General features: G+C 46.9%; 1 protein-coding gene across 2 annotated transcripts in view; it reads left to right on the top strand.

Moving 5' to 3' along the window:
- The first annotated feature begins 1,919 nt into the window (after positions 1–1,919).
- Positions 1,920–11,563, top strand: part of HJV (hemojuvelin BMP co-receptor) — a 40,073-nt gene continuing 30,429 nt past the window's right edge. The window contains exon 1 of one of the 2 annotated variants that reach the window (XM_040332532.1): positions 1,920–2,173. The gene's annotated coding sequence lies outside the window, so the exon portion shown is untranslated. Of the gene's footprint in view, positions 2,174–2,209; positions 2,268–11,563 lie in introns of those variants that run through there. The other variant, XM_040332531.1, reaches the window with a different exon arrangement.

Below are 11,563 nucleotides of genomic sequence, written 5' to 3'. Positions count from 1 at the left end.
ATAAAAAAAAAAAAAAAAAAAGAAGAAGTGTAACAAAATAAATAAATAAGTAAAAAAAAAATAAAACGCCCCTGTCCCCGTTATCTCGCGCGCAGAAGCGAACGCACACGCAAGTCCCGCCGACATATGTAAACGCTGTTTAAACCACACATGTGAGGTATCGCCGCGTGCATTAGAGGGCCAGCAATAATTCTAGCATTAGAACTCCTCTGTAAATCTAAACTGGTAACCTGTAAAAAATTTCAAAGCGTTGCCTATGGAGATTTTTAAAGTGGAGGTTCACCTAAATATAACATTTTAACATTGCATTTATGAGATTAATGACAATTCGAATCGGCTGTTTTTTTTTAAAAAATACGTCCGTACATACCGTTTCCTATATGTGTTCTCACCGCCGCTTCCGGGTATGATGGTCGGGGCTGGGCATTCCTAATTGATTGACAGGCATCTCGTGACGCATACAGCGCGTCACGAGATGCCGAAAGAAGCCGAGTGTCAGTGCGGCTCTATACGGCGCCTGCGCACCGACGTTCGGCTTCTTTCGGCATCTCGTGACGCGCTGTATGCGACGGTCGGATGCCTGTCAATCAATTGGGAACGCCCAGCCCCGACCATCATACCCGGAAGCGGCGGTGAGAACACATATAGGAAACGGTATGTACGGACGTATTTAAAAAAAAAAAAAAAAACAGCCGATTCTAATTGTCATTAATCTCATAAATGCAATGTTAAAAGTTTATTTTTAGGTGAACCTCCACTTTAAGTACCGAAGTTTAGCGCCATTCCATGAGTGTGCGCAATTTTAAAGCGTGAAATGTTAGGTATCTATTTACTCGGTGTAACATAATATTTCATATTTTACAAAAAAATTGGGCTAACTTTACTGTTTTGTTATTTTTTTTAATTCATGAAAACATTTTTTTCCAAAAAAAAGGCGTTTGAAAAATGATTGCGCAAATACCGTGCAAGATAAAATGTTGCAATGACCGTCGTTTTATTCCCTAGGTATGTCTGCTAAAAAAAACATAGATAATGTTTGGGGGTTCTGCGTAATTTTCTAGTAAAAGAATGATGATTTGTACATGTAGGAGAGAAGTGCCAGAATAGGCGCGGTATGGAGGTGGGTATAAAAGCCCGGTATTGAAGTGGTTAACCACTTGGTTGAAGTTCAGCTTCAAATGATATCAAAACGTGAGTTGAATGGTATCAGAAGTGACAATAAACTTCCTCCTCTTAGGCCCCGTACACACGTCCGAGGAACTCGACGTGCCAAACACATCGAGTTCCTCGTCGAGTTCAGTGTGGAAGCCGCCGAGGATCTCGGCGGGCCGACTTTCCTCATTGAACAACGAGGAAATAGAGAACATGTTCTCTGTTTGGCCCGTCGAGTTCTTCGTCGGGTTCCTCGCTGAAAAGTGTACACACGACCGAGTTTCTCGGCAGAATCCAGCTCCGATCTAGTTTCTGGCTGAATTCTGCCGAGAAACTCGGTCGTGTGTACGGGGCCTCAGAGTTGGCATGAATGACGACTGCCAAAGATCAAGGCCTATGCTGAACCTCTCGGGAACAAGTTGATGATTAGCTTTTTGTTTTTTTTGGAGGATGCACATTGTGATTATTGCCTCATCAAGTCGCACAGGGCAAAGAAAGGATTTATAAAACTTAGCAGAGCTGTTATGGTGTTGCATTTCCCGGCATGAAGTCGATCACCTACGCAAGACCGGTAAAAGTTAGTCGAGGACAAAGCGACCCAGAATGCCATGAGCTGACATCTTTTTTTGTGTAGACCATCAGTTGTCATCTAGGAGGACTTTACTTCCAGATTCAAAATTTCCCAACTCATCTTGTAGAACGGTTTGTGATCGCCACAGTCTTCCAAAAATGAATTCCGCTAAATTTATCTAAAGGAGGGGGGGGGGGTGGGCTTTCAGACTCTTGTGATGCTACAACTTCACACCAGACCCCTCTGTCCTTATCCGTTCACTATGAAGGGCAGAGCGGCTCGAGGAGTCATGTAACTGACAGCTACAGAAGAGGACGGAATCCTTTTGGATACAGAAAGACAGCTGCAGCCGAGAGCCCCAGATTATCACTCTTACGGAGCAGGACAGGATGGAAAAAAAAATTGGCTCGCTCTGCCTGGAACGCCAGCTTTCTCTAAAATAAATTACAGGTGAACTACAGGACACAAAATCTGCATCATCTTAACCCCCGAGGGGACACGTTGCGGGGATTAAATGCATGGCGACGGAACACTGCGCCGAGTAGTAAGTCTGCACTTTGAAGCACTGTAAAGTTTATATTGTTTTGTTTTTCCTTGGTGTGAATGTGTTAATCTATTTATGTCAGTGGTCTTCAACCTTGAGACCGGGGTCCGGTAAATCCTTCCAAAACCCTCAATGCCCTAGTGAAAAAAAAAAGTATAGGGATACAAAATATATATTATTAAAGCTGGAAGGCTCTGGATGAAGCTAGATGTCACTGCAGTAAGATGGGGGTTCTGGAGGGGGTTAGAGAACTCTACTCCAAACATGATGAGGTTTCTGTAGGGGGTTGGGGTCAACGGTAGGGGTTGGGGTTTCTGGAAGGGGTGGAAGCCTTTCCAGAATGTTGGTTGCCTTGCAGGTGCAATGTGGATGACTGGCTGGACCAAGAGGGGCTCTGTTTGAGTTTGGGAGCACTATAGGTGGCTAGAGGCTCTGTGGCAAGCTAAGGGTCACTGAAGGGGTCTGGGGTTACTGCCGGGGCTGAGTTTGGGAGCACTATGGGTGGCTGGAGGCTCTGTGGCAAGCTAAGGGGCACTAAAGGGATCTGGGGGAACTGTGGGGGCTAAGGGCTAAATTTGGGAGCACTGTTGGTGGCGGGAGGCTCTGTGGTAAGCTAAGGATCACTGAAGGGGTCTGGGGTTACTGTAGGGGCTGAGTTTGGGAGCACTATGGGTGGCTGGAGGTTCTGTGGCAAGCTAAGGAACACTGAAGGGGTCTGGGGTTACTGTAGGGGCTGAGTTTGGGAGCACTATGGGTGGCTGGAGGCTCTGTGGCAAGCTAAGGAACACTGAAGGGATCTGGGGGAACTGTGGGGGCTGAGTTTGGGAGCACTGTGGGTGGCTGGAGGCTCTGTGGCAAGCCAAGGGGCACTGAAGGGGTCTGGGGGAACTGTGGGGGCTGAGTGCTATGTTTGGGAGCACTGTGGTGCCGGGAGGCTCTGTGGCAAGCTAAGGATCACTGAAGGGGTCTGGGGGAAGTGTGGGGGCTAAGTTTGGGAGCACTGTGGTGGCGGGAGGCTCTGTGGCAAGCTAAGGGTCACTGAAGGGGTCTGGGGTTACTGTAGGGGCTGAGTTTGGGAGCACTATGGGTGGCTGGAGGCTCTGTGGCAAGCTAAGGAACACTGAAGGGATCTGGGGGAACTGTGGGGGCCAAGTTTGGGAGCACTATGGGTGGCTGGAGGCTCTGTGGCAAGCTAAGGGGCACTGAAGGGGTCTGGGGGAACTGTGGGGGCTGAGTGCTATGTTTGGGAGCACTGTGGTGGCGGGAGGCTCTGTGGCAAGCTAAGGGGCACTGAAGGGGTCTGGGGGTACTGTGGGGGCTGAGTTTGGGAGCACTATGGGTAGCGGAAGGCTCTGTGGCAAGATAAGGGGCACTGAAGAGGGCTGGGGGGAGCTGTGAGAAGTTAGGAGATCTGGAGCTGGGGAAAAGGTGTGGGTTGGATCCGCGCAGTGGAGAACAAACGCGCAACAGCAGGTGGAGATTGCTGAGAACTGCCGCCCCCACTGATTTACTGAACAGTGTTGATGCAACATTTCAAGGCCATGAAGGACCATGTTGGGAGGCATGTGATAAGCATGTGTGAGCCCATGCCTGCGAAGAAGTCCTGTGTGGCCTCCAAATGTTGCCTTGACACTCGGATGGGATTGCTTCAATAAAACATTTGGACTATTGATTACAGATCTGTGGTGTTCTGGCAACATATGTTCCTATGCTTTAGAACCCTTGAAACGCGTTGGTTGTGTCTTATCTAAACAAAGCACGTGACCAATAAATCGTATGTGAAAATAGTGCTCCACTCTTTTCCGTATGAACTCTACACTTCTAAACCGCTGTTGGTTATAAGAGAAGGTAGTAAATACTCATCTTTCCTAATGCCCACATCAGTGAATGTTGCTTTGATCCCCTGAAGTCCGTTGGACAACCGACACATTTGAGAGTGTTGATTTCCTGGGTCCCCCGCAGCTCTCGCTGGTTCCGCCCCCTATAACCTCACGTCACCTCTCAATGGATTAGAGAGAAGCCAGTGAGGGCAGCAGCGGGTACCTAGGAGGTCGACACGTCTAAAAGTGTAGATTTCCCAAAGGACTTTGGGAGAGAAGTTTTAGCCAACAGAAAAACAATCCCCTGAAGTCCACTGGGAAACCACCACTTTTGAGACTGTTGATCTCCTGGGTCCCCTAGGGCTCTCTTTTGTTTCGACCCTCTAACCCAGGAGTCTCCAAACTTTCTAAACAAAGGGCCGGTTCCTTGTCCTTCAGACATTAGGGGGGGCAGAGAGGCCAGTGGAAGTAGAAAATGCCCCAGCGTCAGTGGGAGTAATGGTGCCCCCTTGTTGGTGTAAAGTGAAAGGAATGTTGCCCCCTTGTTGGTGTCAGTGAAAGGAATGGTGCCCCCTTGTTGGTGTCAGTGAAAGGAATGGTGCCCCCTTGTTGGCGTCAGTGGAAGGAATGGTGCCCCCTTGTTGGCATCAGTGGAAGGAATGGTGCCCCCTTGTTGGCATCAGTGGAAGGAATGGTGCCCCCTTGTTGGCGTCAGTGGAAGGAATGGTGCCCCCTTGTTGGTGTCAGTGGAAGGAATGGTGCCCCCTTGTTGGTGTCAGTGGAAGGAATGGTGCCCCCTTGTTGGTTTCAGTGGAAGGAATGGTGCCCCCTTGTTGGTGTTAGTGGAAGGAATGGTGCCCCTTGTTGGTGTAAAGTGAAAGGAATGGTGCCCCCTTGTTGGTGTCAGTGGAAGGAATGGTGCCCCCTTTGGTGGAGTCAGTGGAAGGAATGGTGCCGCCTTGTTGGTATCAGTGGAAGGAATGGTGCCCCCTTGTTGGTGTCAGTGGGAGGAATGGTGTCCCCTTGTTGGTGTCAGTGGGAGGAATGGTGTCCCCTTGTTGGTGTAAAGTGAAAGGAATGGTGCCCCCTTGTTGGTGTCAGTGGAAGGAATGGTGCCCCCTTTGGTGGAGTCAGTGGAAGGAATGGTGCCGCCTTGTTGGTATCAGTGGGAGGAATGGTGTCCCCTTGTTGGTGTCAGTGGGAATAGTGCCCCGAGGGCCAGATTAATGCGGCATACACACGGTCGGAATATCCAATGGAAAAAGTCAGATGGGAGCTTTTCATCGGATATTCCGACCGTGTATACGCCACCTGACTTTTTCCGACGGACTTTAGAAAGAGAGCAGGTTCTCTATTTTTCCGTCGGAAATTCCGACTGAGTTTTTTTGCCAGGTCAAAAGTCCGACCGTGTGTCCGCGGCATAAGGCAACAAAGACCTGCAGTTTGGAGACCACTGCTCTGACCCCATGTCACCACTCTCCCCCGCAATAATGAGGGAGGAGCCAATGAGAGGAGATTGACACTCCCAGAAGTGCCGATTTCTCAAGAGACTTCAGTTGACCAGTTTAATCAACTGAACTGATTTCCCAAAGTCTTTCAGGTCAAATGTGCGGTGGCCCGCGCCCTTGTTCCATCCACCCAGAGGATTTAAAAAGTTGCCGATTTGCCAAAGTCTGATGGGAAACCGACACTTCAGGTGTGTGAATCGTCTGGGGTGTCCCCCACTGCATTTACTGGTATGACCCTCTAACCCCATGCCACTAGTCCTGCAGTGATGAGGGAGGAGCCAGTGAGAGCAGTAGGGTACCCAGGAGATCAACACTCATGGTCAGGGCCAGGAATTATGGGGCCCCTTACACAGCTTCAGGCATGGGCCCCCTGGAGCAGAGAACCGGGGGGGTGCTGCCGCCTCAAATTGAGAAGCGGGGGGTTGCCACGAATTGAGAGGCGGGGGGGGGGGGGCTGCCGCCGCGAAATGAGGTCGGGTGGCTTTGGGTGCGGACGAACAAAAGAAGTAAAAAGAGGGGGTGCCCCGGGGACCTATGGGCCCCTTACAAATAAAAATAAATAAGGGGCAGCCATTCAGGGCCCTGGGGACCTTCGCCCTTTAATAAAAAGAAAAAAAAATGTTTTCATAAAAAAAAGGGGGGGTTGCCATCCGGGGGCCTTGAGGACCTCTGGGCCCTTTAATAAAAACAAATAAAATATAAAAAATGAATAAAAAAAGTAATATTTTATAAAAAAAATATATATATATAAAAAAAAGGGGGTTGCCATCCGGGCCCCTGGGGACCTCTGCCCTCTTACAGGTGTACTGCCTGTACCCCCCTGATGGTGGCCCTGCTCGTGGTGTCAATTTCTTGACTGGCTTCAGGGGACCAGTTTAGTGAACAGAACTGACCCACCGAAATCCAATGGGAAACCAACACTTCCGGGATTGTTGACCTCCTGGGTCTTCCACACCTCTCACTGTTTCCGCCCTCTAAACAGTTGTCACCACTGGGGTAGATTCAAAAAGCAATTGCGTCTGCGTAACCATAGTTACGCAGCGCAATTGCTTACTTGCGCCGGCGTAACGACTTCTCCTGATTCAGAGAGCTCGTTACGCCGACTGCAGCCTAAGATATGCGTAGCATAAGGCTCTTATGCCCTCATATCTTAGGCTGCATTCTTACGCAGGCCACTAGGTGGCGTTCCCGTTGTGGTCAGCGTAGAGTATGCAAATTGCATACTAACGCCGATTCACTACCGTACGCGCGCCCTGCGTACGCAGTTTACGTCGTTTGCGTACGTCGTGTTTAGCGTAAGGCTGCTCCTGCTAATAGCTAATGCTAAGGATACCCGTCGTTCCCGCGTCGCGAGGTTTACATTTTACGTAGTTTACGTAAGTGAATCATGAATGGCGCTGGACGCCATTCACGTTCACTTTGAAGCAAATGACGTCCTTGCGACTTCATTTACCGCAATGCACGTCGGGAAAGTTTCCCGACGGAGCATGCGCTCTACGCTCGGTGCGAGAACGTGCCTAATTTAAATGATTCCCGCCCCCTACGGGATCATTTACATTAGGCGCCCTTACGCAGGGCATTTTTGCGGAGCGCCCGCGCAAATTACGTGGCTACTGCTTCATGAATGAAGCGTAGCGCAAATAATTTGCGTAGGCACAGGGTAAAAAGGGTACACTGCGCCTCCGTAAGGAGCGCGCAGCTGTACCTGAATCTACCCCACTATCTCCTGCAATGATGAGGGAGGAGCTAGTGAGAGCGATGGAGGTTGACACTTCTGAAAGTGTTCATTTCCCAGTGGACTTTGGGGACCCAGATTTAGTGAACAGAGCTGATCCCCCAAAGTCCACTGGGAAACAGTCGCTTCTGGGACCTCCACAGCTCTCACTGGTCAGCCCTCTAACCCCGGTTCACCACTCTCTCCTGCAGTGGTACCCAGGAGGTCGACACTCCCAGAAGTGTCAATTTCCCAACAGACTTTTTGGGGGCCAGATTTAGTGGCCAGAGTGGTGTTTTTTTTTTTTTTTTTTATAAAACAAATTGCAGCAGAATCGCTTTATTATATACAGAGAACAGTGAAGTTATCCCGTGTCCAGGGGCGGACTGACAACTCATGGGGCCCCCGGGCAATAGAAGACTATGGGGCCCCTGGGCTTACAGATGGCCACCAAGCCAGGAGGCAGTGCAGAGGCGGGGCAGCTAAAATCTCGGGATTTTCACATCAGAATCATGTTGGTTTCAGACATATCAGGGACAGATGTAAAAAAAAAAAACACAGATTTTTACATACTGTCCCTGGTTTTACTGAGCCTGGCAACCCAGATGGGGCCCCCTAGTGACATGGGGCCCTCGGGCAGTGCTCGAGTGACTCAATGGTCAGTCCGCCCCTGCCCGTGTCCATTATAACTTATGTATGATGTGTGACACAGCAGTCACAATAACCGTAACTAAATCTAGAGATTAATGGTGATCCCGGCAGTGGCGGCTGGTGCTAAAGTTTTTTGGGTGGGTGCAAATAAACTGAAAAGAATTTGAAAAAAAAAAAAATCAAAACGCTGCCACTGTGAACACCAAATGCTGCCACTGTGAACACCAAATGCTGCCACTGTGAACACCAAATGCTGCCACTGTGAACACCAAATGCTGCCACTGTGAACACCAAATGCTGCCACTGTGAACACCAAATGCTGCCACTGTGAACACCAAATGCTGCCACTGTGAACACCAAATGCTGCCACTGTGAACACCAAATGCTGCCACTGTGAACACCAAATGCTGCCACCGTGACCACAAAATGCTGCCACTGTGACCACCAAATGCTGCTACTGTGACCACCAAATGCTGCCACTGTGACCACCAAATGCTGCCACTGTGACCACCAAATTCTGCCACTGTGACCACCAAATTCTGCCACTGTGACCACCAAATGCTGCCAGTGTGCCATGTGCCCAATGCTGCCAGTATGCCCAAGGCTGCCAGTGTTTCCAATGCTGTCACTGTACCTCAAGTGTTGCCACAGTGCTCGCGTGCCCGCCGTCTGCCCGGCCCTTACCTCGTCTCGGGTCGGCAGCGTTTCTCGATGAGGAAGACTCTTCTCCCGCCCACTCCTCCTCTCGTCCTTCCAAGCCTGCTGCTTCAGCCAATCAGGTGACCGGTAAACTGACCCGGTGTACCTGAGTGGCTGAGAGGCAGGTCAGTGTTAGGGAATCGCTTCCCTAACACAGCACTGTTAACCAGGTAATGCACGGCCTGTGCGCCCTCTGGTTAACCATTTGGAAGGCGGTTAGAGCTCACAGGCTGTAATCGGGAAGCCTATCAGAGCCTCTCGCTCTAATCAGGCACTTCCAGAACAAGCCCACCGCTGCAATTCAGATGGCCGGCGCTCAACAGGGGACCGGACACCTGAATAGTGGGCGGCAGCGGTGACAATAGATAGATTCATGCACTACATGAATCTATGTATTGTTGATTGATGGGTGCAGGAGAGTGGGGACGGCGCTCCTGCTCCCACTATGGGCGCACCGCCACCGGATCCCGGTGAATATACATGTAAAAGGAATGAGAGCACCGCAGTTTTAATGTGAGTCCGGTAAACATTTATTTCACATGACAGGAGATCAGAGGGGAAACCCAACACGTTTCAGGGTCTCAGTGTTCCCCTTCATCAGGGCTTGGATGTCCGCTGTAATAAAGGAAATATATTAGACAACAGATTGCAAAATTAGAGGTCGTCTGTCAGGCCCGACGTGGGCTTTCCCTTCTGACCTCCTGTCATGTGCAATAAAGAGTTTCTGGACTCACATTGTGTCTGTGGGGTTCTCTTCCTTTTCACATTCTTCAGACCACTCTGGGGACCCCCAAGGAAACCCCAGCTGACAGAGGGGTCTCAAAGACTCATCCCTCCTACTTCAGGTCCAACAAGTCTGTCCTTGTACTGGTGGTCAAATATATACAGTATTATATAGGAAGAGGAGCGATGTCTGTAAAGTGCTGGGAAAATGACGGCGCTATACAAGTACCTAAATAATAATAATAATAATAATAATAATAATAATAATATTGGGCAGATATCACTTCTGTAATATTTATCTGAATGGTTATTATGTCTGGAAGGAAAATATGGATTTCAGTGATGTGACATACATAACTTTGCTGTAGAGAGTAAAGATATTAACCTTATAAAATACAACTGATGGCTGGAGAGTACTGAAACAAATCTTGAAAGACATACTTGGAGACTAGTGATGTCACACCTAGAGAATATAAAATATATAGAGGGGAGTGATGTCACACCTAGAGAATATAAAATATATAGAGCGGAGTGATGTCACACCTAGAGAATATAAAATATATATAGAGGGCAGTGAGGTCACACCTAGGGAATATAAAATATATAGAGGGCAGTGAGGTCACACCTAGAGAATATAACATATATAGAGGTTGTTGATATCACACCTAGAGAATATAAAAAAAAATGGTGGAGTTGATGTCTCCTCTAGAGAAAAATAAAATATATGGAGAGTAGTGATGTCACAGCTACAGAATATCAAATATATAGGGGGTATTGATGTCATGTTTAGAGAATGTCAAATATATGGGGACTAGTGATGTCACACCTAAAGAATATAAAGTAATTAGAATAGTGATGTCACACCTAAAGAATATACAATATACATATATATATATATATATATATATATATATATATATATATATATATATATATATATATATAGTGGAGTGAGGTCACATTTGGAGAATATCAAGTATACAGAGTGATTAGTGATGTCACCTCTAGAATATATTGAATAATTCGAGTAGTGATGTCACATATAGAGAATATGAAATATATAGAGGGTAGTGATATCACACTTCGAAGAATATAAAAACAAAGAGGGTAGTTGATATCACATCTAGAGAAAAATTAAATATATGGAGAGTAGTGATGTCACATATAGAGAATATACAGTAATTAGAATAGTGATGTCAACCTAGAGACACTATAAGATATATAGAGTTTAGTGATGTCACATTTGGAGAATATGAAACATGAGGGATTTGTGATCCAACATCTAGAACATTTTTAATAATTAGAGTAGTGATGTCACACCTAGAGAATATCAAATATATGGAGAGTAGTGATGTCCTATCTATTGAATATAAAGTAATCTAAATGGTGATGTCACACCTAGAGAATATATATATATATGTGGCAGTGAGGTCACATTTGGAGAATATCAAATATATGGAGGGATTAGTGATGTCACCTCTAGAAAATATTGAATAATTAATTAGAGTAGCGATGTCACACCTAGAGATTAAAAAAGACATAAAGAGTAGTTGATGTCACATCTAGAGAGAAAAAATAAATATTTGGAGAGTAGTGAAGTATATTGAATATATAGGGGGGTAATGATGTCACGTTTAGAGAATATCAAATATACGGCGAGTAATGGTGACACATGTAGAGAATATAAGATTTATAAAGAGTAGCGTTGTCACACCTAGATAATATAAGATATATAGAGGGTACTGATATCACACCTATAGAATACAAAATAATTTGACTAGTGATGTCACACCTCGATAATTTAAGATATTTAGAGGGTAGTGATATCACACCTAGAGAATATAAAACAGTTTATATTGTATATTTTTGTAGGAGTGACATCACATAGTGGGTAGTGATGTCACACCTAGAGAATATAAAATATATCTGGAGGATATCGTACTGACGTCCTATGAATTTCTTTGGAGAGTGGTGAAGTCACTGCAGTATCAGAGAACTTACAACTGCTGACCCTTGGGGGCAAGACTTACTAAAACTGGTCCACACAGAATCTGGCGTGAAAATTCTCGTACGACAGAAAGAACATTTTCGTGCATGTCCGATAAAATAATATTAAATGAACTGTCCTGATCAGCTCTCGGAAGCTTTGTACTAACGATTAGGCATGTGCATTTCGTTTCG

Source organism: Rana temporaria, chromosome 13 (genome assembly GCF_905171775.1).
Source record: "Rana temporaria chromosome 13, aRanTem1.1, whole genome shotgun sequence".
In the NCBI taxonomy this organism is placed as follows: Eukaryota; Metazoa; Chordata; class Amphibia; order Anura; family Ranidae; genus Rana; species Rana temporaria.
This window is presented reverse-complemented; position numbering and strand designations above follow the sequence as displayed.